Source organism: Crocodylus porosus, unplaced genomic scaffold, assembly GCF_001723895.1.
Source record: "Crocodylus porosus isolate Cpor-Errol unplaced genomic scaffold, CroPor_comp1, whole genome shotgun sequence".
In the NCBI taxonomy this organism is placed as follows: Eukaryota; Metazoa; Chordata; order Crocodylia; family Crocodylidae; genus Crocodylus; species Crocodylus porosus.
This window is the reverse complement of record NW_017728943.1, coordinates 3,483,299-3,510,386: the sequence shown is the minus strand read 5'-3', so window position 1 is coordinate 3,510,386 and position 27,088 is coordinate 3,483,299. Positions and strand designations below refer to the sequence as shown.

The following is a 27,088-nucleotide window of genomic DNA, read 5'->3' as shown; positions in this document are numbered from 1 at the left end:
ATGGCTGCCCCAGCCCCCAGTGCTTCAGAAAAGCCCCAGTGCTCACCGGGTGCTGCTGGGCTGGGGGTGATTTCCCACTGCCCCATACTGCATGGGGCACAAGCCCCATTGACCTCCCTGCTCCCCCAACCCCACCACAGCTGCCCTGCCCACCAGGGCTCCAGCCCTTTTAAGAACAAAAAATGTTTGTTTGTTTTCTGTAACACCTTAGGAAACCAATCACATCTAGTACAGAGAGCATCCTTCAGGTTGATAGTAGGGACCAAGAATATACTGTCCCAGCTGCCCTGTGCTTATTGCCTCAACTGCATTCTGATGGACTTGGTAGCTCTCTGTCGCACTCCCCATGTCACTTGAGAACAGACAGGGTTGTTTTTTAATCAGACTGATATATAATCTAACTCTGGACTGTACTCTGCTGGCCTTTTGTCAAATGTTTTGGAGATTGTTTGCAATCCCCAAGTCGCCTGGTTTGGGATTCAGTTGCAAGTCATACATCTATAGCTTGGAAAAAATACTCCCTGTATTGTCAGGAGGGAAGCTTGCCAAGCCACATTTGGCAACGGGAGTAAGTGGTTTCTGGTCAGCTTCAACTAACACTGGCATCCCATAAATAAAGACAGGAAACTTTTTCTACTTCTATGGACTGAAAGCATCCTTTTCTATTCGGGCATATTAACACTCAGTTTTTTTGTTAGCACCTGCAATATAGAAGTCTCTGATTATGACCATTCTGTTTATAAAAGGGACTAGTTCAGTCCAGTACTCTCTTGGAAAGTGTCTGTGGGCATCTTACTTTTGCTCTTTCCCTCCTGGTGTATCAAGACTCCAATTAACTTGGTCCAGTCCCAGTCCCCTTACTTAGCTCAGTCCATCTTGGCACTGTGTTGCTCTGAGGTTGCTACTTCAGGCAGGCAGGTAGGTAGGTAAGGCACAAATATCCGCGTACACCTCATTTTCCAAAGATTCTTTATATCCCTTTATGGGGCAGGCCTGGCTTCCACCTCAAGGTCTTCTACCTGTCCAATTGTGGTATCTGCCATCAGAGGCCTGTGATTCCCATTACACAGAAGCTTGGTCAGCTTCAGCCCATCTCCATTAGTTCTTTCTAAAGCCAATCTGACCCTAATTTTGTAGTATTTTCCCCCAGAACAGGGCTGTCTAGTTGTTGGCCTGTGTGTTGCATGGAGCCTGTGAGGGGTTAATGTGTGGACTCCTGACTCCTACATGAATGTTGCTCCCCCTATCACTCTGGGTGCTGTTTCAGCTGGGGTCTCTAGGCTCCCCCTCACTCCTTCAGGTTTTGTATCCAGCTTCCACTCCAGGGGCTGGGGTAGCCACCCATAGGTTGCAATAGCCACCTAGGAATGCAGTGCAGTGAGGGAGGGGTACCACCTGCATGTGCAGTGCAGCAGGGTATGTGTTTAGGGGTGGAGAGACATCTGTGCACATGCTACAGCAGAGGGGCTGTGGCCCCCGCTGCTTAGAAGTTGGATGGCCCTGCCCTTGATGATAAGTTGTCCATGTGAACCTTGGTGCTCTTCAGCAAGAATCACAGAGAAGTAGGGACCTCAGTAAGTCATCTAGTCCATCCTTTAGGTAAAACTACATTCAGCCCTGATACAACACAAGACCATGACATCTTAACCTGGTACAGGTAAGGCAGGGAGACCACAGCAGCCAATGTTCTGCTTCTGTAAAAGGTTGTTAATAAATGCTCAAGAGCTCCCAGGTAGAGAGCCATGCCCCTCACTACAGAGAAAGGTAATAACCCTCACAGTCCATACTAATCTGACCATGGGGTAAAATTCCTTCTTGACCCCAAATATGATTTGATCCTGAATGGAGGGGCAAGAACCTCTAGCCAGGCTCTGGCTTTAAGTCCCAACAGAAGCACTGATACACTCCAGTCAAAATTCCCTGCCTTGGCTATAGCCAACCCTCAATGCTTCTGAGAGAGGCATAAAAAAACCCCCTGAAATCCTGACATGCAGCAGCAAGAAGGACCAAGGATGGGAGGTAGAATTCCCTTCCAGCCCTAAGTGGCAACCAGAAAAGGCCAGAAGCATGGGAAATGTCTAGTAGAATATAGGGAAAACTATGCCTATATCATCCCTGACTTGTGGCTGTCCACCCCCTTGAATGCCTCTAGTGATGGACAGTCCGTAGCTTCCCCAAACACTATTCCACTACCTCACACTTCTAACAGTGAAGAAGTTTTTTCCTAGCATCCAGTGTAAACATACTTTGCTGCAACTTCAAGCCACTGACCCACATCCTACCATTTGCAGCAAGAGAGAAAAGGTGTAGCACTACAAGTATTTCATGTCTACTACCATGTTCACTCTTAGATGCCTATTCTGCAAACTTAAGCATGTTGCATTTTCCAAAAAATGCTGTCATTCTAAACCCAACTGAAATGGTATCTGAGGAAATGGGTGTCTCCCATGGTTGGGGATTGAACATGCATCTGGTTTCCTACAGGTGTCTGCCTGCTGATGCATCAGGTATAGAAACAGGTTGGCATCAGCCTATGCTCCAGAATTTCTTCTCTAGAAAGAGTGGAAGATGCTCCTTTCTTCCATTCTTATTCCATTCCTTGTACTCTGCCCATAATCCAAACCTGATGACTCTTCCTGCCCTGCAGTTCCCCTGGAGTTTTCCCAGGCTCCTTTTATTCCTTCCATGAGGCCCAGACAGAGTCCATCCAGCTCTTTCCCCACCTTCCCCCCTCCCCCCTTTCCACCTCTGCCTCAAAACTTTCCTAGGACGATGAGTTTTTCTGGAATGGCTAGGCTTCTCCAGCTTTGTCTCTCTCTTCCCTCTACTGAGCACTGTACTCCCTGGATTGTCTTTTATCCCTTCCCAATTTTTTCAAGTCCCCTGTCCCTCAGTTAGGAGAGAGCAGTGCTTCTGAGTTCCTGTAATATAGTTTCACCCTCCTCCCATTTGAATGAACTGTGAAAGATATTAAGTGCTTCAGGGTCAGAAACTGCCAGAAGTTTGACAGCCATGATATGCGTAGTTTCTTCAGTGCAACAAAAGCTATCTATGGGCTAAGAACACAAGGAGCTGTCCCTTTGAAATCCAAAGACAGAACAACAGTCTTAAAGGCAGCTCCACTTATGCACAGTGGAAGTAACACTTTCAAGAGCTTCTGGACCAAGAGTCTAATGTCAAAGATAATACCATCAAAGCCATTCCACAACATCCCATGAAGGACTGTGTTGCAGACAACAACTTAGCAAGAGGCCCTGAAGGGCATTCAGGAGATGAAGAATAACAAAGCATGTGGTCCTGATGGAAGGCCAGCTGAAATTTATAAGCATGCTAGAAAAAAGCTCTCTCTTCAGCTACATGCCATTATTCTGAAAATCTGGAAACATGAACAGATTCCCAGTGACTTGAGAGCTCCCAGAATCATAACCAGATTCAAGAAAGGAGATGGATCATATTGCAGCAATTACCATAGCATTGTACTCCTGTCCACAGCTGGGAAGGTTCTTGCCTGCATTTGCCTCCACAGGCTCACTCCCCAGGCCAAGGAGATTCTATGCAAGTTCCAATGTGGTTTCAAACCAGTCAGAGTTGCAATAGACATGATCTTTGTTGTTAGATAGCTACAGGAGAAGTGCCATGAGCAATGCAATCATTACATAATCTTCGCTGACGTAGCAGAAGCCTCTGATTTCAATCAACAGAGAGGCCCTATAGAAGATCCTGATGAGGTTTGGATGCCCACTAAAATTTGTTACTGTTATCAGACTTCTTCCGCAACCATTCTAAGCAAAGGCTTGGAAATGGACCCTTTCACCATTAGAATTGGAGCCGATCAAGGATATGTAATTGCAACAAGCCCTGAAGTGTTACAGTCAGCAATGTCTTCAGAAAACCCTCTATATCAATTGGAGGGACACTGAACTGAATGCCAGCATTCTGGCTCAAACAAACACCACCCGCATAGAAGCCATGTTTATATGGCACCAGCTCCATTGGACAAGACATCATAAGGATGCCGGACAGCTGGCTCCCGAAACAGGCCATATAGTTCCAACTTGCCAGTGCTGTAGATGTGAGCAAAAGAAGAGAGTCGAGAACACCTTGAAGGTCCACCTGAAAAAATGTGATATTAATATCAGTACTTATGTAGCGGCCTCCTCGAGGCCATCTCAGTCATCCCCAGTGGTGCTGTGACATAGGCAGGGCATCAACACTTGACCAAATTCACCTTAGTATGGAGGCAGAGAGGGGAGAGAGACAAAGGGAAAGAACTGGGAGTCAACATCACCAGGATCTACTCCTTCCTTCTGGAACTGTATGCCATGTCTGTAGTTTGACTGCAGATCTTGGATTGGCCTTCTGGGTCATCTCCAGACTTGCTGACTACCCTGTTTGCTGGAAGACAGTCATCATCATATTGAGGAAATGTTGTTGCTGACTGCTAGAAGTAAAGCTATCTGCAGGCTGTGGTCTCTTATGTCAGGGCACCAAGGGTTCAAACCTGAAACTCTAGAACTTGCAGGCAAAAGTCCAGGCTGTAGTGCCACCAGGCAACTAGCCAAATGCCAGCCCCAGCTTAGCCTGGTCCCTCCCGGTAGAGAATCAAGTGACTTGGGTAAACCAGTAGGAGCTACAAGTCCTTAATAGGAAGGCTATAACCCCCCCCAACACACACACACACACACACACACACACACTTCTTCTAAGGCCTTGTCACACCACCAGTGTGACGAGGTGTTCCTGCTCCCCTAACCACAACCTCAGCTTGACCCTTGGTTTGAACTGATACCTGGTTGACTTGGGCTTCCACTATCATAAATCCCTAACCTACTGTGATCTGCCTAGGCTCCAGCTGACTGCCTATGTTCTGGTTAACTCCTACATATGCGCTAGCAGCTGTTGCTTACAGGTACAGTGAAGCACTGTTTAAAAAACACTTGTCCAGGTGTCTTCCACATGTCCAGCAGAATCAGAATGCATGAAGGCTTTGAACACTCTTCTTCCACTCAAGCAATTTCCTTCAGTGTTCAGCAGGTGCTCAGAGGAAGGAATCTGACAGGACTTTAACAGAGACCTGCTTCAATCAGTGTCTCTCTTCTAACTGATTGGCGTTATAACAGGGGAAGCTAGTTCCAACCATCTCATGCCAGAACCTTGTAAAGGTGCAATTCCCTACCCCTTTACCTTCTTTATCAAAAGGAAACCCCAGTGAGAATAGTTATTTCCTATCGGTGATCACTGCTAAGCTGCCCACCCTATGTTTCATTTGGGTTGGTTCAGATGTCCCCTTGCAGGTAGTTCCAGCAGCACATGCCTGACCTCTGGCAGGAGGGATACCAGTACCCATCTAGCAGAGGGCCTGCTAAAAAACTAAAGTAAGAGAAGGTAATGGACATGAGAGATCACCAGTTGCAAACCAGATGAGTGGCACAGTGCCAGTCCATGGGCTGGATTGGCCTTCATATTGCTTCTACCTGGCCCTGCACACCAGGATCAGGCCCTGCACAGCTTTTCCTAGGGATGTATGCAGGTGTGTGTGCAGGCACCTGGGTTGGGGGGCATGTTTGAAGGCCCTCTAGGAATCTATGTAACAGCCTCCTCGGCCAAGATGAAACATGGACCAGAGCCGTGGCTGGCTGACTCTCCAGAGCAGCCGCAGCTGCAGGCACTTGCCCAGAGGGATGGCTCTGTTATGCCAGGGCTGCATGGTTCCAGCTTCTTGCTGGTTCAGTGTTAATAGGATATTTTTAAAAGGCATGAAGCTGTGATTGCACCTGTGCTTGCTGAATCTGAGACTTGTTAAGGAAAACAGCCTGGCTGGCACATCTACCCTCAACTGATTCCACCACTGCCTTAACAGAGAGGCAGGCAGAGATTTGTAAGGGTTTCAGGTGGTTCCCAGCCCTTCTCCATGGGCTGAAAGACAAGAACAGGGTGTGCACTGCTTGTTCCTCCTGTTAAGGGTCAGGCATGTTCTTCTGAAACAGCCTGCGTGGGGACATCTGAACCGAACTAATTGAAATACAGGATGGATAGCTCAGCTGACATTGTTGCTGGCATTGTTGATGGGAAGTGATCAAGATGGTTCACATGGTTTTTATTGTTTTGACTTGGATGCTATAACAGGCCAACAGGAGTTGAAGGGAGGAGGTCCAAGTAACACCCTCCCACCTCCTGCAGGGCCTTGTCCCCGCAACAATATAGTTAGGTGTTGTTGTCTTAGACTGTCCTGCTTGCTTCTGTCCTTGTCTTGGATCTCCTAGTCCTGAGCAACTGCTTGCACTGATCATGACTTTGTCTGAGCCCTTGACTTGATACTCTAGATACAGACTGATTCCCGTCTTCAACCTTGGTTTCCACTGTGGTAAACTCCTGACCTAGTGTAATCTGCTCAGCCCTTACACACTCAATCCTTTTCCTCAGCTGGTTCTGCTCCACATTAAAGTCAGTTCATTGGTTTGTTCCCTCAGCTTCTGGGAAGCAGTTCTAGGACTCCACTCTGCTGGTTAGGAACCACCCTCTCAATTCCAGCCTGAAATTAGTCATGGCCAGTTTCATAGATTTTAGGGACTGGAAGGAACTTTACAGGTCATTGGGTCCAGCCCTCCTGCACTTGGGCAGGAAAGACCCCAGCAAGGTGGATGCTTTTTAAAGATTGCCAGTGCGGGTGACTGTACCACCTCTGGGGGGGAGCCTGTTCCAGACCCTCGGCACTCAACTTGACATAAGGCAAAACTTCTTTACCAGTCTGAAGCAATCTTCAGTCAGTTTGTGCCCACTGTTTCTCATCCTGCCCTGGGGGGCCTTGGTGAACAGATGCTCCCCCAGGCCCTGATATATACTCCTATTATATTTACAGGCTGCCACCAAGTCCCCTCCGAGTCTTCTCTTTTCCAGGCCAAACAGTTCCCATGTCTTTCAGCCTCTCCTTGTATGACCTGCTCTCCAAGCCTCTAATCATTCACATGGCCCTTCTTTGGACTCTCTCAAGCTTTACCACATCCTTGTTAAAGTTCAGCACCCAGAACTGGATGCAGTACTCCAACTGCCGTCTCACCAAGGCCAGGTAGGGAGGATAGCATCCTTAGCCTTGCTTGAGATGCCTCAGTAGATGCATGCCAGTGTTTGATTAGCTCTGCCAGCTACAGCATTGCACTGGTGGTTCATGTTCATTTTGTGGTCTGTCATGACACCCAGGTGTCATTTCAGTTGTGGTGCTGCAAGCATAGCACTGCCAAGCTTGACTGTTGCAGATTATTTCTCCCTAGGTGGAGCACTTTACATTTCTCCATACTAAACATCATCAGGTTGAGGTCTGCCTAACTTGTGAGCCTATCCAGGTCAACCTGTATTGCCAGCCTGTCCTTGAGCGTAACCATGCTCCCCCATAGTTTGGTGCCATCAACAAACTTTGCCAGTTCACTTTTAATACCCAAATCCAAATAGTTGATGAACACATTAAAAAGCACTGGTCTGAGTACTGAGCCCTCAAGGATGCTACTGGGTGCCTTCCACCATGTTGACTCAGTTTCATCAATCAATACTCTCTGGGTCCTACCTCAGAGCCAGTTACCTAGCCCCCAAACTGTAAAGTAGTCGAGGCCGCATTTTCCGAATTTATCGTGAAGACGTCGTGGGAGACTAGGTTTATGGCCTTTTTGAAGTCCAAATATATGACATCAACCTCATTTCCTCCATCCAAGTAGTGAGTTACCTGATCATAGAAGGAAATGAGGTTGGTCAGGCATGACCTCTCCATAAAAAAGCCATTTTGGCTGTCCTTTTAGAATACTTCCTTCTGTTAGCCTATCAGTAATAGATTCTTTAATTTTCTCCAGGATTTTACTGGGGATTTGGTCAAACTGATTGGCCTGTAATTCCCAGGGTCCTCCTTTCTTCCTTTCTTAAAGAAATGGCCTTCTTCCAGTCGTTTGGGACCTCTCCCGAGCAGCATGAATCTTCAAATAACTTTGCCACAAGTCTCATGATGATGTTGGCCAGTTCTTTTAGCACTTTTGGGTGTAGTTCATCTGGTCCTGCTGACTTGTAGATATTTAGCCTTTGTAGGTGCTCCCCAACAAGATCTATGCCAGCTATGGTCACCCCCACCTTGATCCTGACAAGCAGGCCAACACCCTTGGACTGGTAGTATACCGATGTGAAGTACTCATTCAGGAGTTTGGTTTTGTCCTCAGTGTTGGTTATTAGCTGTCCCATTTTGTTCACCGTGGCCTTTTGCTTCCCTTATTTTTTTTCTCTGACTTCCTACATATCTAGAGAAGGGCTTTTTGTTGCCCTTGATTCCAGTTGCCAATTTGTATTCAGTTTGTGCCTTGGAGACCCCAGCAGCTGTGTGGCCATGACAGCACAAGCCCAGGGTTTCCATGGAGACCGGCCCTAGCAGCACTAGCAGGGCACCTGGCTGGATGTGGAGCTGCTCCAGGGTCAGGGCTGGGATCTTCCAGTGGTGACAGCATGGTCCAGAGCTGGGGCACGGTCACAATCTGCTACCTGCTTGCCCATGCCCAGGGCGTGCAGGCAGCAGATAGCAGTTTTGCCCTGGTTCTGGACCACACTGTCACTGCCACAAGATCCTGGTCCCAGAGCAGCTCCCCACCCGGCCGCAAGCCCTACCAGCACTGTTGGGTCCAGTCTCCATGGAAACCCTGGCCCCACACTGTCACAGCCCCACTGCCGCTGGGGTCTCCATAGAAATCAGCTGCAGTGATGGGGGAAGGGGATGCTGGGAAATGGAGTCCACCACAGGCCTGATCTGGTCCATGGGGCCAGACTTTACCCACCCCTGTTTTAGAACACGGATGACTGGAATTTTACACGGTATCCCAGAGGAAGGCTGGGATGGCACTGACATCTCTCTGTCTCCTACTCACTCTCTCTCTCTCCTGGTACATCCTAGGATAGCATTTGACTTCTTCGTAGCCATGTCACAGTGGTAGTTCGTAGTCAATGTGGGGTCAACCAACATGTGCAGGCCTTCCTTCTCCGCTGTTGTTTGTAACTGTTACATCCCCAGCTCATAGCAGAAATTCTTGTAATTGGTCCTTAAATGCATGACCTTTGTCCTATTAAACATTACCCAGCTGTACTGCTTGGCCATGTCATATCAGAATCTTTTAAACGAGATTGGATTTGTTGTTTCACGGTAAACTTCCAAGTTTTTACTTTTTTTGCCCTAATTTGGGGCAGAAATAAGTGCGGGAATATCAGAATCTCCATCATAAGGGAAGTGCCAGGTTTCACCAGCTCCCTCATGTTCCTTAACATGAGAGCGAGAAGCACTGCTACCGCCGGGAGGAGCTGTCAGCCTGGACAAGAGTCAACAGACAAAGGCAAGGGAAGCCTAAGTGAAGGAGATCCATGGCCCTTTTTTATACGTGCATGATGTGTGCCAGAAACAAAGAGGAAAAGGGGGGATGCTTGGGGCCAGTTTTGCAAGGACTCGGTGCTTACACCTGGAACTGACTGACATGACAACTCAGTACCCAAAATGCCCCTGATGTGCAGACCTCTGGCACAAGGCCCTGATCCAGTGCAGTGCTGAGCACCCTCCACTCAAGCCCTGCAGACCTATCTGGGCAGCAGGCAAGAGTTCTTCCTTGAGAAAGCAAGGAGCAGGGACAAACTGAACAGGAGCTGCAAAAGCAAGGGGGAGCCTGTGCCATTCAGCCTCCCATTGGTCAGGCCTGAATGCAGACCTCTACTCTTCTGCTGCAGTGTTTGTAAAGCAGGCACAAGATGAAAGAGTGATGCATGTTACTTTGGGAACCTTGGTCAGGTGCTCTGTGGAAACAGCCTGTGCCCAAGGGAAGGGGGTAAGCAACAGCTGTGCCAACACACCACACCTTGGCTTGCTGTTGCCACCACTCATCCTGTCAGGTCCAGATCCAAACTGCAGGACTCCTAGTAGGCTGGATTTGGGGTGAGTAAAGATTTATCAGCAAGATATGTCCTATAGCAGGGGTTTTCAACCTTTTTGATTGGTGTACCCCCGGCAGCTAGTTGAGGAGCAGGGAGTTGGCCGGATGGTCAACAAGTGGGGGGTTGGGGGGAACCTGCATGGAACAGCAAAACCAAAAAAGCTGGTGGCAAAACTGGAAGTTGCCCCCACTTCTCCATGCTGCTGCCACATACCTCCTGGGGTCTTCCCAAGTACCCCCAGGGGTACACATACCCCTGGTTGACAACCCCTGTCCTATATATTCAGCAAGGAATAACACTGTCCTCACCTCTACATTCCACCTACAACCCTTGGAGGTTGTCAGGTAATGAAGGTGATCCTGTAAATTAGTAGGAAGGTGACTATTCCTAGATCTGCAGGTAGGGCTCAGCTGTGAACTAAGACCTCTTGACCTTTAGCCCTTGAATGGTCAGCACTCAACTCCTAAATGACAAGGAGTCCAAGGTGACTCCCTAAGCCCTGAAATTATATGATTAAATGGGCCTCCAGCCCAGGAGTAGGGACTTATGTTCTAGTCCCAGCCCTGACTCTTTTTCTGCATCTGTAAAATAGAGATGAAAAGAAGTGCTTAGGAGCCTGTATGGGCAGAGTATGACTCTTCTACCCATTAATGATTTGAACGTGACGGGTGACCCCCATAAATCTTTGTGCTTCTCTTGTGAGTGACTGAGCAGGGCAGGTAAACAGGTCCCCATCCAGGAGGCTGCAACAGTACTTTACAGTATGAATCCCTGAGAATTGGCTAGCCAGAGTAGCTTTAGTCTTCTGCCACTGCAAGTGATGCTTCATTGTGGGAGGTCTCAGACCTGTCCCCTCCAGTGGCAAGTTGAGGCAAATTTTTCCAAAGACTTTATCTCCCATTTAAGTATTACAATAGTCCAGATTTCCACAAGTACTCGGTATATCATGTACTTATTTGGTGCTTGTGAAAACCTGGCCTGGATAGTAGGTACCGAGCTCTGAAAGACCCAGCCTAGAGACGTCCTGCCAATTTGGCACCCCAGTGTATGTTGGCATCCTTTTCACCTCCATGCCCTTGCCAGCTCCTCTTTCCTATGCTCCATTATATAATGCTGATATAGATTTAACTACTCTACCATGAGACCCTGAAGATTAAATCCCACAGCAAGCCAGGAGGGAAGGATTCAATAATAGCTCCCAGGGGCAGATTAATAGCTTGCTTTTTTTAATATTCATAACAATGCTGTTTTGTGTCCAGCTCCTGGAAAACTCCATGTCCTGTTGATTAGTTTAATACTGATGATACAAGCAAATACATTAACCATACTAACTGCTGCTGAGGATAAACAGGCTGGGGGAGGGAAAGCTCCTATTAGGATGGCATTTTTTTATGTTATTAAATGCTTGCTTTTATCAAGGTCAAGGGACAAGAGGGTTTGGAAAAATATGAACCTCCTACTTGGCTACAGTAGGAAAACAAGAATGAGATTCCCAGAGCCAGCTGGAATTTTTATGGTGATAAGGACCTGTAGCCCTGGACTAAAGGGTCAAATCCAGTCTAGGCTGACAGTGGCTGAAAGCAGCTGTCAGCTGACAGCCATATCTTGCAATTTGCCAAGCAAGTCAGCAGATGCCAGGACACTTGGACACATTATTGTATTCCCTAGCCCAGCTGAAAGCCAAGTTTGACCTAAGGCCCAGTCAGTCATGGGAACCAAAGGCTTCAGTCACCCTTAGCATAGTCCTTTTGGAGAACTATCGGGGCAGGTTAGCATGGAAGAGGCCCTAGATAGCTGCTAATCAGGCCAGGGGATAAACAGAGTTCTGGTCCCCAGAGCAAGATCAGATCCTTTTCCAATATGAACATCATTCCCAAGGTCAATAAAGGAAAAATAAGCATTATTGAACAGGCTGTATAGTCTGGGCGGCAGCTACCCTGACTAGGTGTGGCTTGGCCTGACCAGGGAGAACAAAGGACATGATAATTTCACCAGGGCTGCCAAACTCGCGCCACACAGCATTTTCTCTGCTCCCCCAAGGCTGGGCTATCTTTGGCCATGACAGGAGCAAGGCTCAGCCTGTCTTCCCTGCTTTGCTATCAGTTCAGACTTGTTCTGAAGATCATCCTGTGGAAACTGCCCTCAGACATACCCTACCCAGCAAGTGATAGGTTGGGTTTTCTGGTTTAATTTAGATCCAAATTAACTTAATTTTGGTTCAGTTTATTCTTGAAAGGGGGCTCCCTTGAAATGTGGGGAAGGGCACCCTGGAGAGCTAGGGCAGTATTTGCAGCTCCCAGACCAGCACTTCAGTCATTCCAGTAATGTCTGTAGGTTGGATATTGTACTCAAGGTATGTGGGATTCCCTCTAATAGCCCTAGCAAGGTGTTTTAGTACAGGAAATGACTGCATCTTTGTGCTACCTCCAGGATCTTCCATACTGGATCAGACTAACAGAGCAATGGCCAGGACTAGGTGTTTTAGTAATGATGCAAAGATCAGTGTAACAAGGACTTCAGGAACAACCTACTGAGAGAGGGCATTTTGTTGGCTTCAGCCCTGAGGCAGGAGTAGCACTCTGTGTGCGTGAGTTTGAAGAAGAAATGATTAAAGCAAACTGTTTTCTGCAGACACCAGTGCCTCTGAGACTGTTGCTGTTCTCAAACAATGATGTAAAACCAGAGTAACTCCAAAGTGGGAAAGCAGAATCCAGCTTTCTGTTGCTACTGTGTGTGTAACGGGTCCAAATTATGATTCTAGATTGTTGCTGGTTGTGACTCTCCGTGATCAAAACAGGAGGCGCATTTTAGTTCAATCAAGAGAAATGCAACACCTTTTGCACACAGCACATGTGTCAGACAGCAGGGTGTGGGGGGAAGGGGGAATGTATAAAAAGCTGTGATTACACTACGCTTAGCAAAACAGTGGAAATGCAATTAAAACCTATACAGGCAGGAACAGATTGGCTTTCTGCTGGCTTTTGTCCAAGGGGGGGTGGGGCAAATCAGTTTGGGACAAAAACAAAGATGGGCTCAGACCTCACTGTAAGGCTTTAATCCTTTGGGCCCTGAGATAAAAGCTGCATTTTTCATTTTCTCACTGCCCCTGCACATATCACTTTCCACTGGCACAAGAAGTGGAAGAACTGAACACGGGATGGCTCCTACCTGACTTGGGACTAACCCGAGGATGCAGCTTAGCTTCCAAATGGGCTCAGTTTAAAAGAAATAGCATCTGCTTTAACTAACACTCTGTTCTCTTGGATGCTGCTCATCTTTTCCCTCTTCTGTTTCTTGTTCATAACCTTTTCTCCTCCTTGAGGTGTCTGTTCTGTCATGTTTTCCCCACAAAGGGCAATTGCAATAAATTTGCAGCGTGTGATCTTGTCTCCCCCTAGCGGCCAGCTGCAGTTTTTGTGCCAGCGTACTACCTGTTCAGAAGCTACTCCTTTTAGTTCAAGTGATACGGAGCAATGTGTTTAGTTGGAATTGCTCTGGCAACCATACTGTGTGTTTGTGTGCATATGACACTCACTCCACATTCTGCATTTCTTAGGTTAGGTGACTTTATTTCAGATGAAGACAACTGGCTAACAAAGAGCAAAGCCAAAGTTTCAGAGAAGGGGGTTGGTGGTTGTGTTTGTATGCGAGAGAGAGCGAGCAAGCGAGTGAGCAAGTGTGAGAGAAAGAGAGAGCACCTCTTAGGTTAATAATTTGCATCTGTACTGAAATACATAATAGTACTTGTCCTGAACCAAGCAATAAACCTGTTGTGTATTTAAAGATACCATTCTGTTTCCTGTGTAAGGTATCTCTTCCCAGAGCTCTCTTGCCACAAAAGACCTATCTATTATGATAGCAGCCTTGTCTCCCTGCTTTACCTGTGGCAAGTAAACAGGTGTTGGTGTTTTGGGCATTATGCCTGGTAAGCATATCTGAGGGTTTATTCCTGAAGTTTTAGGAATAGATTTGACAAATGTTTGCCTAGGATGGTTTAGACAGATGATCCTGACTTGGCCTAGATGATCACCTGAAATCGCTTCCAACCTTACTTCTGTATCATTTCTACTTCCATCGATAAAGATATGCCATATTTACACACATACTACACGCACTTCCCCCCCCAAAAAAAATTAGCCTTCCAAAATTGAGGTGCATGTCTTAAGCTGGGAAGCTGATTTTTTTTTTTTCTTCCCCCCAAAATAGCAGCAGGTGCATTTCTATTCAGCCAGTGCAGAGAGAGCCAATTGACTTCATGGCTGATCATACTCTATTTGATTCCTGATAATTACTCTGCACACAACAAGTGTTAACAACCCACTAATTAAGCTATTCTTTGCAGTTAAGAAATGGCAGCAAAAATTACAGTTTAGTTACCTCTGGTTTCTCTTCTCCTATTTCACAGTCCTGTAAACTGTTTTTAGCTCTTTTTACAATCCTTGATCTGCCCATGGAATCCAATTTTCAGCAGCAATTAGTTTCAGCTTTTGGCAGAGCAACCAAAAGCAGCTAACAGCTCAGCTGTGAAAGAGTTAAAACTGTAGCTTGTGTCTGAGCAGGAAAAGCAAGGGTGAGAGATCTGAAGGTTAGGTTGTATCATTGCTCTTTTTGGCATATCTCTGGAAAAATCGTCTCTTCCTCATTCTGCCTTCTCAAAAACAAAGTGCTTGTCTTATTTGGGGGGCTGTAGTATGCATGAAAAGACAGTAGTATTTCACGTTTCCATGGATTTCTCTTCACCACATTCCTGTGAGGAAAAGAAGTGTTATGCTCAGTACTGAGAACCTGATATCTAGTTTTGCTGTGCATCATTTCAGAAAATGGCCAAGCTCCCACCAGCTCTTTGGGGGCAAGTTTGTTTAAAGGGCTTAGAGCTGAGAGCCAGATTTTCAGTACTTGGTGACCAACCTTGAAACCAGGGCTCAAAAGTATATTTTTCTCAGCTAGTCAACTAAATAAATCTCACCTATGGGCACCTCATAAATGACTAGATGGGGTAGGTTGGATTCTGTGGATGGATGTGCAGATGAATGGAGGAATAAGAACTGATGATTAAAGATCAGATGAATGGATAGAGCTAGTCAGAAAAGATTAGGTGGCTTGATGGATGGGAAGAGAAAATAGAGCAAGGTTTCAGAGAGAGATTGAGCCAATAGATGGGTGGGTAAATAGTATGAGCAGACACACAGATGAAGACAGTTCCCTTCATCAGTCAGTTCTGATCTCTGTCCATGTTACACAGAGCAATATAGCAAGCTCCCAAACACAGGATTTCAGAGCACCAGGGGGACTAAGATGAAGGATATGCTTACTGCAGCAAGTAGAGCTTTCTCTGAGGTGATAATGAGGCATTATGTAGAGCAGACAGAGACCTGCAGGAGCTAGGAAAAGACAGTGGGAGCAGAGTCAGACCTGGCAGGTGATAAAAGTGATAGTCAGGGCTTTCCAGGAAAGAAGGCTGTGCGCTAAAGCCAGGCATTTTGCCTTCTGCTATGAGGTATCTTGGGGGGCCTCTCTCTCCGTTGTTGAAGGCATCTTCTGCTTTTCTAATCTGCCTAGTGCACATCAGATTTGCTGGCTGGACTTTGGGAAGGCAAAAATGGTAATATTGGTTCAGCGCAAACAAAAGCCAACCTGAAAACCCTGTGCTAGCTGGCAGTGAGATGCCAGAGAACCTTGCAGGGGCTGCCCTGGTATTATTCTGAGCCCAGGAGGAAGCAGGATGTGTCGGGTGCTTTGGGGCTTCAGATAGCCGTGGGCTCTAGCCTTCCAGACCCAAGCTGCAGCTTTAAAGAAACATTCACATGTGGGCTTGGCCCCTGACGAAGCCCACTTGCCACCTCTGGCTTCACTCCTCACCTGCATCCTGTCCCAGCTTCCCTTCTCTTCCATTACATCAGTTCTTCTCCCAGGCCCTTGTTGCCCACAAAACTACATGCCTGGGGCTAACTTCACCTTGGTCTGTCTCCCTGCACCTCTGTCCTTCCAGCCCTGTGTCTTGCTCCATTAAACTGCACAGCATTGGACTCTTACACACACCGTTTCCTCTCTGGGACACTCCCTGTAACACTATAAATCACCTTTATGTACTCCCTTGTTCACTGATGATTATTTTGCTCTTCATAAATTCTTTCCAATCTTGGTCCAGATACCAGGCCACTGATGCCTCTTAGCCACAGCAGTGGATTTTTCCATGTTGTTTCCTCCTGCCAGCCAAAGACAGGAGCTCAGTGCCATTCCTGCTTGCCACCCAGCCTGGGCCTAACCCCATCCTTGGGACCTAAATACTATGGTTAGACATATGCCCCCTATGCACACAACCTCTTTGCAGCAGCATGGATAGGGAAAAACACCCTAAGGTGCTCTTGTGCCAGCCTCATTTTAGCTGTTCAGGACCTCAGAAATCATCTTGATACCTTGTACAATTTTTCAGGCAAACCAGAAAGCAAGGCATAGGCCCCTGCAGCCTGAGGTGCAGAAACCCAAGGTTCAAATCCCTGCTTTGCTGTTCTTCTACACTTGACATGCATCATCTAGCTGCCAGAGGTTAGGCTGTTCTAGACTGGGTCTGTCTTATGTTGAAGCTCTTCTGCTTTGGAAAAGTAATGAAATATAGGAGCAGGAACCCAGGGTCTTCCACATGTGAAGGGAGCAACCTTTCTATCCACAGATCGCTGTGGGGGCTTCTCTCTCCCTCCATCAGGCCAGATGTTCCATCCTCAAGCTGAGGAACTTTTCCCAGTTAATACTGCATCCTACCTGAATAGAAAGTTTCAGGTGCAGTGAATCACTGCTTCCGCACAAAAGCTACCCTTGCTTGGAAATGTCCAGCCCAACCCCTATCATGACTTGTGTGGGCCCCATGTGGAATCTAGGCCAGGGAAGGTGCACTGAGTTACCAGGCAAGGCTCGAAGGGCCACACTCTCAGCATGGCCATTAATGGAGAGAGGCTGACTTACATCAGCTGGCCCAACCTGAGTACTGGGGGGGCTAGTTGGCACCTATTTTGTGGTTCAACTGCCAGAGAGAACAAGGAGGTATGCACTGTGCCCCAAGAATGACCAGGGTACCCTCAATAAGAGCAGGAGCTAACCTCACATTTCTATTGACTACCATGATGTTCAGATTATAAAGTTACATTTTTTCCCTCCAAAAAACTATAATAATCTCACTCAATTTATATGAAGAATCAACCTGCAATTGGACCATCTACAGTGTGGAGTTCTGTACTTGCTGCACCTTTGTACATATCACAACATTTTCCAGGACAGTTTTTATTTCAGTATTTTTAGTGCATTTAACCTTTTGGGTCCTTTTCTTGGTGATTTGATTCTCCTGTGACATTTTGCAAGGACACTTTATCCGTTGTTATCAACTTGCAGCTTTTTTCTCTGTATTTTTTTCCCCTTAAAATTGAACCAGAAAATGTAAGGTCAACTTACATGCAGGACTGACATGTAATCAGAACAATATGATATGCTGGCAAGGCTGTAGTAATTTCCTCGGGGTGATCAGAGCACAGCATCAAGGTAATGTAACAGTCAGAGCTCAGCAGCAAGTGGGGCATTGCAGGTAGACGAATGAAACCTGGGAATTGGATGCAGCCGGCTGAGACTACAGACAGGGCTGTGTGGGACATTGGGCAGCACAGACTGAGAGAAAATACCAGGGAGAGCTACAGTCCACCTGTATCCAGCAGCCTCTGTAAAGAATCCCCCTTTATATTATATACAGACCAGGCCTGTCTCCTCTTGGTCATGGGAGACAGGACAGGGAGTTGGTAGGGGTGTGATCTAGTAATTAGACTGTGGCAGTGGGTACCTGGACAGGACTCCTGGGTTTTTTCTCTGACTCAGCAAGGGTGTATTCCTTGGAGCAGGAGCCCATGGGCTGCTTGCAGCCTGCAAGAAGCGTGTGGGCAGTTAGCAAATGGACCTTTTCATGGCAGCAATTCTTAATAGTACCAGCTGAAGGATGCAGCTGCAGGCAGTGATTGTTCCATAGGAATAGACTGGCAATCCTCGGTAGCAGCTCTGCACTCTGTCATTAAGGATAATGGAAGTCCTTTGTAATGGGCTTAGCAAGCCAGTAGGGAGGGCAGCCTTCCCTCTCCCAGTGGCTACCAGAACTGCTAGACACTCCTCAAGACCACTTAGTGTAGGTGAGGCATGTTGCGTTACATCTAATGAACATAAAGGCAGTTCATCTTGTTGTGCAGTCTGCTGTAATAGACTTACCCATTAAATGGTCCCCTGAAAACAAAACTTTGGGAACATCTGGTTTAAAGCATGGTGTTGGTGTCAAGACTCTTGAGTTAGCTACCGAGTACCTCCAGTAAGGCTAATATTCATGTACCAGTGCCTTCGTAGGTAGAATTAACAATTTCCTGCCCTTGAGGTATGTGTGGTCTCTAATGGAAAGATGTTAGTGAACAGGAACAGTCTATTCTCCATAACTTTGTTAGTCCTGGAGAAGCAAGAGGAGCTGCATGCCTATACTGTGTAGTTCAAGTTCTGAAGAAGCTGGGAACCCTTCCCACTTCTCTGAATTTCCCTGGGAGCAGTAGCACCTGGTGAAGCAAGTGCTCCCCTAGTTAAGACAGTTCCTTTCTGAGAAGGGGCCACAGGGAAGCTTTTTCCTATACTTGAGAGCTAGCTCAGTCCTCTGAGTGATGCCTCCACATACCCATTTGTGCACTCTGCTAGTTACAAGATGTTGCTGCTTCACAATACGTGATTGCCAGCACCTTAGCGAGTGCAAGGCACCATTCAAGGTGGGGCTCTGAGCAGTGGACCTTTTAGTGTGGCTTAAAGTATTGATCTAGTAGATAAGGCTATGTTCACATTGGATATAGGTACCACTTGGGCCCAGCAGTACTTGGTTCCCCCCTGCTGGAGCTCTGTCACAGCCCACTTGATTTCTTGTCCATAAATCTCTCCAAAGCCCGTTAGTGTCTTGCCTTGCTCCATGACTTAGACTCACAGATGTACTCAAGCTGCCTAACCATATTTTGTGCAAAGTCCTTGAAAACTCCCATTTGTCTTTCTCAAGTCTCCCCCCCCCCCATAGCACTGACGAGCACAAGAAGCAGCAAAATGCACATATCACAACTGCAAGTCAGGCATCTGGACCCAAGCAGGTCCTGCCCTTAGCTGGAAAGTCACCCTGGTCCTCAAGGGTCTGAGAACCTGCTTGCTCTGTGTGCATGTGTGTGCATGCACACATATGTGAGCATGTATATTTGTACGCATATAGGCAGGGGCAGCTCACATTGTTCTGAACTATTTGCAGCTGGGTCATGTTTGGGGGATGCTTACCAGTGACAGTGCCACAGTTTCTTGTCTAAGGGTTGTCTGTCTGAGGATTTTTTTTGTACTGTTTGTCACAAAGGTGTCTGAGCCCCTGGCCTGTTAAATGAGTAGTCATGGCATAGCACTTAGTGAACTTCATGGAGTTGCTGGCCCTTGTTTCTCAAGAGGCAAAATTCTTCCTCGGTTTGGTTTGTTCCTTATTGATGGGAGCTTAGAGGAGAACTCAAATCTGTGCTGGCGTATATGGGCAGAGGGGGATATCAGTATTGGGGTGTCATGGTCAGGGATGCACCTTTATCCATCACCATGGAAACCCGTGTTGAATCGTGAGGAGTGGACCTTGCCCTGACTATCACCCCCCACCAAGGTGGGAGTGGTCGGTCATCAGATTTCATATTCCTGCCATCTCTGCTCCTCTATGTAGCTACTTCCTTGGAAATAGCTGTCACTTGCTGGAAAATTCCACCTTTCTCCTCCAGGAAGAGCTTGATCAATTTGCAGGAGGCTTTTTTTGTGTGTGTTTTCTTTGTTTGTGATGAGTATAAGTGAGGGGCCTTGTGTCTGGATGAAGAATGGAGAGGGAAAAGGCTTGGTAGAGATGGTGTGTGCATTTAGTCTGTGACACAGCGAAGCCTGTGGTATCTTGTCTCCCAGATCAATGAATTCATAACTAAGAGCCTGTCAACTTCATTCCTAGGTGTGAGGAGTTGCATTGGTCATGCTCAATGGTTGGAGCACATCTTTACAACCAGGTCTGGGTCTGAGATGATGGGGTACCAGCCATGGGTGCAGATTGGGGTTGGCAACCTTTTAGCAGTGGTGGGTCAAAGTAATGGTGGTTGGGGCAGAGGCAGGCCACTGCAAGTACTTGTTCTGTCAACAACAGTCCCCACCACCACCAAGTTTCTGACCCGCTCACTGTAACAACACATGACCCATCTTCTGCCTCCACTTCCCTTGCTACCAGTGCACTTCTGTCACCACCAATCCCTTCTGCTATCAAATTGCTGCTGTCACTTTGGTTTTCTGGGACGGATCTGGCCCATGGACTGTAGCTTACTGACCCTTGGTATAGATTGGCATCACTTGCCGCTATGCCATTTGGGCATCCAGTAGTGATGAGGTAGTTTGAAGAGACCCAAGGCTGGGAACCAGTTTAACAGTGGACAGTATCACAGAGGAGGTCCTTTCCCTCATACTTCCCATGCCCAGGAACCCAGCCAAACCTCATCTCTTACCATCTATGCTTTCTACAGGGCCTGTATTCAAATGGGGCATCCATTAAGCTGGGTGTCATATGTCTTGGTGGCACCTCAGCCCTTGTGGCCTTTATATGCGCCTTCCCTTGGCTCCATAGGGACATTGGCTGATACCTCCTGGTGGATTTTAGCCCTGTGAGACTTCCTGGGTGTAGAGCAGTCGATGGTACTGCCTGTAATCACCTACCAGGTTTGGTTTCTCCCTAATGGAAGGGAAACCTTCCATTCAAGCCCACCAGCTGAATCCACAATTAAAGAAACAACCAAAACCCGTGCCCCTGCCCCCCCCCACACACACACACCAACCCTAATATTACTTGGAAATGAGGATATAGTAAAAGAGCCTGCTCATGAAAATGGGCCTAGATGCAGCTGTGACATTTGAAAGCAAGTATCGGTTAGAGTAGGCTAATACTGGTCCCTGAGTTTCTTGTGGCAGGTACATTCCCTTGCCTGCCCTGGCTGCAGATCTGCAGTTGGCCTGTCCCTTCAAGCCAGGGATCTTCAAGCTCTTTGCAAACATCTGTTAAGCCCACACCTGAGATGGGTAAGTGTCACCCTTCCCTCTTACACACAGGGAACCCACACCACAAGCAGAGGCAGAGGCAGAGGCAGAGGCAGAGGCAGAGGCAGGGGCAGAGCTTACCCCAGGAGCCCCACTCTAGCCCTTGCCCTTGATGCTGCCCTGACCCCAGGAGCCCCACTCCAGCCACATACCCCCTGCCTGCCTGGCAACAGTGGGGGGCACAACTCCATCACCTGGTGTGATGACAGACACACCAAAGGAGCATCTGAAGAGGTGGGGAAGAACTAGGAAAGGACAGAGCCATGGGAGAACTAGGAGGACAAGGCTCCAAGAAGAAAGTGGTCAGTAGCATCAAAGACAGTTGCTAGATGAAAGATGATGAGGCTGAAGGACTGAGCCTGAGCTTAGACCAGGAAGCACCAGAGCCTTGGGTCAGAGTGGTCTTAATAGGAAAGCAAACTGGGGAGGGATCCTGTGAGTGGGAAAAGGTAAACTCCAGGCTGACTGCCAGTGGTGCATCCAATGAGCTTAGGGCATGTGTGTTCAACTGGCATCTATGAGAGGTTAATGTGCAGCCTCTAGACTCCTACCTGCTGCCATTCCTGGTATGGGAGGGTAAAGTGAAGGTGGAAGGGCTGCCTCCACATGCGGTGCAGCAGGGGACTTGTAGCCTGGGGGCCTGTGGCTGTCCACCAGGGCATGCGGCTCCTGGACACTTAGAAGTTGGACAGCCCTGTCTGACAGGGTGAGGGGAAGGAGCTGGCGGGGCAGACAAGGCCCAGTGTGGGTTTCCTAGACAGGGAGAGATTAAAGCAGGGAACAAAGCTGGGGCCAAGATCTTATGATACTGTTGCTCTAGCAAGTGCTTTGAGGCTGGAGGTGCGGCTGTGCAAAATTGAGCTTTACCTGCTTGCCACGTACAGACCAGTAGAAGCACCTCACCCCTCACATACCAAGCTCCTTTTATTCCAACCCCGGATTCTCCCTACACCATGCTGCATAGGATCTCAGCTCTGCCCTATAGCGCTCCCTGCCATTCCAGGCCTGGCTCCTAGCACATGCAGAGCTCTGCTGACACCTATATCTACCGGCACATAGCTCTGGTGACTGCCTTCAATCCCAGCCTATTGCTCCCATGTAAGAGCTTTGCTAAGGTCCCTTAACCTCACCTGGAGCAGGTGGCCTGCCAGTGCTCTGTTCCCCACATTCCTATCTACCTTCCTGCAACACAAGCTTGGCAGACAGCTGCTGTCCACAGCGGGGCAGGGGCGAGAGTGCCTTGCAATGAGAGGCAGCATTCCAAAGTGCTGGGTTGGGGAGATGCACAGCATCGTTGCAAAGAGGGTAAAATGGCATTATACTCCTCTCTCCTAAGGAAGAGAGAGTTCCATCACCTCCTCCAGATGGGCTTCCCATCCTAATTAATCCCAGCCACAGCCTCACCTAAGAAACCACTCTCTGCGGGGTGCATCTCCTCTGCCAGCTCTCTCAGTTTTGCCTCAGGCAAATCATAAACAATTAGAGGATTGCTTGTGTCCTTGCTCCTGTCCTGGGTAAAGCCTCTTCCTGGTGGGTGTGCTGCTTTTTAAAGTACGGAGAAAAAGCATCTCACATTTGGCAGCTGTCTTAAGATTGCTTCCTGCTTTGGGCAAATACACCCCCCTGCACACCCACATGCACATGCATCAGCACATACTTAGCCATGTGTATACATGCACACTGGCATGCACTTGTATGCAAATACATACATATGTGTGACCAGAGCTCTTGTTGCTCTGCTTGGCCCCTCAGACTGCAGACAGCAGGAGCAAAGCATAGATTCTCCTACTGCAAGAACAGTGCCCCTGCCAGCCTACTCTGGCTGCTCCACAAGGGTTGGGACTTTGAGCCTTTGGATCATAGAAAAATAAGGCTGAAAGGGACCTCAGCACGTTATCTACTCCAGCGATTGGCTACCTACAGCCTATGGTTTGGATCTGGCCGTTGGAGCTATTTGATCTGGCCTGCAGCCATGGGGCTTCAGCAGTGGGGGGGGGGGCTTTGGCTATAGGCACTGTCCCTGTTCTGCCATAGGCAGAAGTGGTGGCTATGGGAGCTTTCCCTGTGCTGCTGCAAGAAGAAATGGGGGGTGGGGGGAGGTGCTGGAGCTCTCCCTGTGATACTGTGGTAGAGAGAAGTGGCAGTGGTAGTGGCTGGGTCCACCTGCCTCTGGCCTGAACTGAGCCATTCCAGCCCTCAGCCTGAAAAGGATTGGATTAGGTTTCTCTAATCCAACCCCTTGCTGAAGGCAGGATCATCTCTATCTAAGCCAGGGGCAGCTGGCCTGCCACAAGTGGCAGAGGCAGCCTCTATATAGCACATGGCAGACCAGGGAGAAGACAGCCAGCACAGTGACAGATAGGACAGGAAGCAGAAAGCAGAGGCACAGCTCAGGCAGGGAGCACAAGGAAAGATGCAGAAAGCAGAGCAGCATCTTGGGCAGGGAAAGGGGTTTGGAGTGCTGCTAGGGGAAGGTGTGGGGCTAACTTGTGGCACGCTTGCTGAAAAGGTTAGCCTCCGCTGTTCAAAGCCATCTTCCACAGCAGTGATTCTCAGCCAGGGATCCGTGGTTCCACCGGGGTGCCTTGAGATCCTTTGAAGGCTGCCGCAGGGTGCCACCGCCTGTTAGCACTGTTAGGTGTACAAAGATGATTCACAAGATAAACCCAGAGAAGTCAAATAGGAATCCATAGTGTTAAAAACACTCTGACATGTTGTGGTCTTTCTGAGCTCTGTGCAACAGAAGAATTGCTGTAGTATTTTTCTGTAGTCAAGAAATGAGCAAAAACTAAGAGCTGGAATTTTCTGAGGGGAACCTTGAGCCTACTAAGGGGTGCCTCAAGCCTTCTTAAAAGTTCCTCAAGTCTAAAAAGGTTGAGACCCGCTGCTATAGAATTATCTAACCTAGTCTTAGAACTGCATGAGTGGCCCTTATCCAAAACTACCTAGCATGGTGCCTGACAACAGCAAGAATACCCTAACTTTCCACAGGTAAAGCGAGAAGATGCATGCACAGTCAATGTCCTGCCACTGCAGAGACTGGTAGCCTTGTGCCTCCAAATCCCTGCTAAGATTTTCACTGGAGCCCTGAATAGTGCAGATGAATGAACGCCTAAATGGGGGCAGCTTTGGAAAGCTCACCCCTAACGTTAAAGGCTGGATTGAGGGACAAAGGAAGGGAAAGAGAAAGCAAGCAGTAGCACTGGGCCCCAGTGCCCCTCCTTGCTCAGCAGCTGTTCCCCACAAAACTGCTTTGCTCTCATCAGCCTTTACTCTGTCTTCTGTCTCCTGAGGTCTCAGATTCAATTCCAGGAGTTGCTTCCAAGTCCCTGCCAGGCACACAGCAAACAGCTGTTACATGTCGCGCTGAAGTGAAGTGAACCGATCCTTCTTGCATGGCTCAGCCAAGTCTGAGTAACTCTATACAGGCCTCATGATCCAAACAGCATATGGAAAGAGAGCCCATATACTAGGAATGCTCTGATGCCATGTGCCGTGGGAATTCCTCAGGCCTCATCTAATCAGGCAGCAGCCTGATAAAACTACATGATGCACCAAGTAGGTGAGCCTAATTTACTCACCCTCTATAAGCAATGCAGTGGACTCCTGGGTTCTTCTCCCAGCTTCCCAGCTCCAAGAGGGGGTATATCCGGTGGTTTAGTCAGAGAACATTGGAGTCAAGACCCCCAGTTCTGTTCCCATTTCTGGGAAGGAATGTGACTTAAGTGATGAGAATGTAGGGTAGAGGATTTTTGGGTCCTTTGCCTGACTAGCCTGCAGTTTCCCATGATCTTGGAGAAGTCTTTCTTGAAGTCCCCTCTGATATAAAATGACAATAATAATATTCCCCATTTTGCAAGTTGCAGGGGAATAGTAGTGATCATAATGATAATTATATTTTCCCCCACTTTGTAAAGCTCCTTGAGCTCTCAAGGTAAAAGATGTTATTGGATGACAGCAAATTATTAGTGCAGCTATTTGAACTCCTGGAGACAAACAATGTGCATTAGAAATGCAACTTCTCCTTAGTAGGGGGATTGGGGGAAAGGAGCTCAATCCTCTTTGCACGCTTTTGTTATTTGTGAGGACTCATCAGTAACTGATGATTACACTGTTCAGATTCAGGTGGGCTCTTTGCCTATATCTCATGGCACGTGCTTGGGCACCATGTCATGTGGTCTTGTTTCTGATTGGAGGGACATGCCAAGGAAAGCCACAATGGGAGAGTGGACCCTCTGTTACAAGGAGATTCTGGGTAGTGGGTCAGATAGACTCAGGCCTACCCGAGTGCTCTGGCATGGGAACTGCCCAGTGTGCTTTGATATTCTATGTGTATTGTTGTTATGTTTGTCTCATGTGTTGGCTGATTTCTCTTTGGGTATGAAAGAGAACCCTCCCAGACAAAGCACGCCTAGGCCCACAGCTCTGAGAAGCCACATGCCCAAACTTTTAAAGGGGGGGACGTGTGGGAGAATGCCATCTTAGTCTATTCCTAAACTCTGCTATAAGGTGTTTTCTTGCATTGTTCTATTACCTGTCTGTCAGTTTGCTTACTATGGTCCCCATGGTCAAGCACCCTCAAAAGTCTACAAGGGCTGTGTATCCCAGGGGGCACAGGGCCATAGACAGACCAAGACTCCTGGGTTGTGGCATCAGTGACCCCAAGTTCATGGGTGTGCTCCAGGAAGGGGGTCAGCCAGACATGAAGCACCCCCAGGGAGGCATCCAGAGCCTGGTAGGTGGTTGGGTGCAGTGAGGTGGGTGGCTCAGTGCGGGAGGGCCCACTGCTAGCACTCCACAGTGTGTGTGTGTGTGTGTGTGTGTGTGTGTGTGTGTGTGTGTGTGTGTGTGTGTGTGTGTGTGTCAGCTGTCTGGGTCTTTAAAGGGATTTGACTGTGTCTATTTCTTCCCCCTTCCTTTGTGCGCGCGCGTAACTGACGTCAGGACTGATTTTGAAGTTCTGCAATACAGGCCATCTGCTCCTGATTACAGGAGCCTGAGCCATTTAAAATTGTACACACAAAGACAACTGTTCCCTCTGTCCCCTCCCTTCCCTTCCCCAGCAGCTCAGAGGAAAGTTTTTGGGAACACTGGCTCTGCCAGAGAATGGAGCTCCAGATAGGAACATCAGCAAGTCCTAGTGCCTGCTGATGTGCTAATCCTCCTTATTTGCAAACTGCTGGCCTGTTAATCACAAAGCATAGGAGCAAGATAAGGAACCCAGGAACTAATTGCCTTGGAGAATGTTTGGGTTATTTTCCACAGAGCCTTGTCCAGATGAGAGCTAGAAGCAGACAACTTCTGTATCTCTCCTCCCTGCCCCACCCCAATTCCATCTCAAGTCTAGGAAAAGATTGCTGCAGATTTTTTCATGCTCTGCGAACTCACAAATGGCACAGACAGGACAACTCTCCTATTGGAGCTAGCAGGACAGTGGGATTTTCCATTCCAGGGCAGGTACATGATGAAAAGTGCCTGCAGAGTGCTGTAATGTGTGCCTAGTGCATTCCACTCTCATCATGCTAAGTCTACACTAATACAGCAGCTCTCCTCTTAGAGGGTCTCCAGGAGCTTTATGGATTGTGCCTGTAAAACACAAATCAAAATGCAGTTTGGAGTGGGAACTGCTTAACAGGGTAGCTACTTAACAGTGTGCTGTACAGCAGCTTTAGCTCTCCAGGAAGTGATGAAGAGTCCTGTATCTCTTTGTTTTTAGAGAAGTAAAGTGTAATTTATTTTTGTTGACTTTGGCCAGCACATTATTGTGCTTAACAAACCCCACCCTGTATTGTGTAGACAGGGACACAGGACCCCTAGAAAATAAACAGTAATGTTATCTTACCCGTATTAATGAGCCTAAGCTCTCAGGCCCTGTGTTTGACAGCTTATCCAAAAAGTAACTTGTCTAGCAGGCAGCACCATACTGGGGCATAGTTCTGACTCAGTGGTAAAAAACATAGTTTGTACATTTACCCTAATTAGCCATGACACCTTTCAGGGCTCATCCAGCACC

The 27,088-nt window shown here is 47.9% G+C and overlaps 1 protein-coding gene and 1 long non-coding RNA gene across 3 annotated transcripts in view; one reads left to right on the top strand and one right to left on the bottom strand.

The window, feature by feature from the left end:
- KCNH6 (potassium voltage-gated channel subfamily H member 6) overlaps positions 1-27,088 on the top strand; it is a 128,266-nt gene that overhangs the window by 26,477 nt on the left and 74,701 nt on the right. The window lies entirely within an intron of this gene.
- LOC109318962 lies at positions 8,245-26,113 on the bottom strand. The gene is made up of 4 exons (XR_002103355.1): positions 26,103-26,113; positions 21,943-21,945; positions 12,590-12,599; positions 8,245-8,332 (listed from the first exon to the last, which is right to left on the bottom strand). It is a non-coding gene; the product is annotated as an uncharacterized LOC109318962 (long non-coding RNA).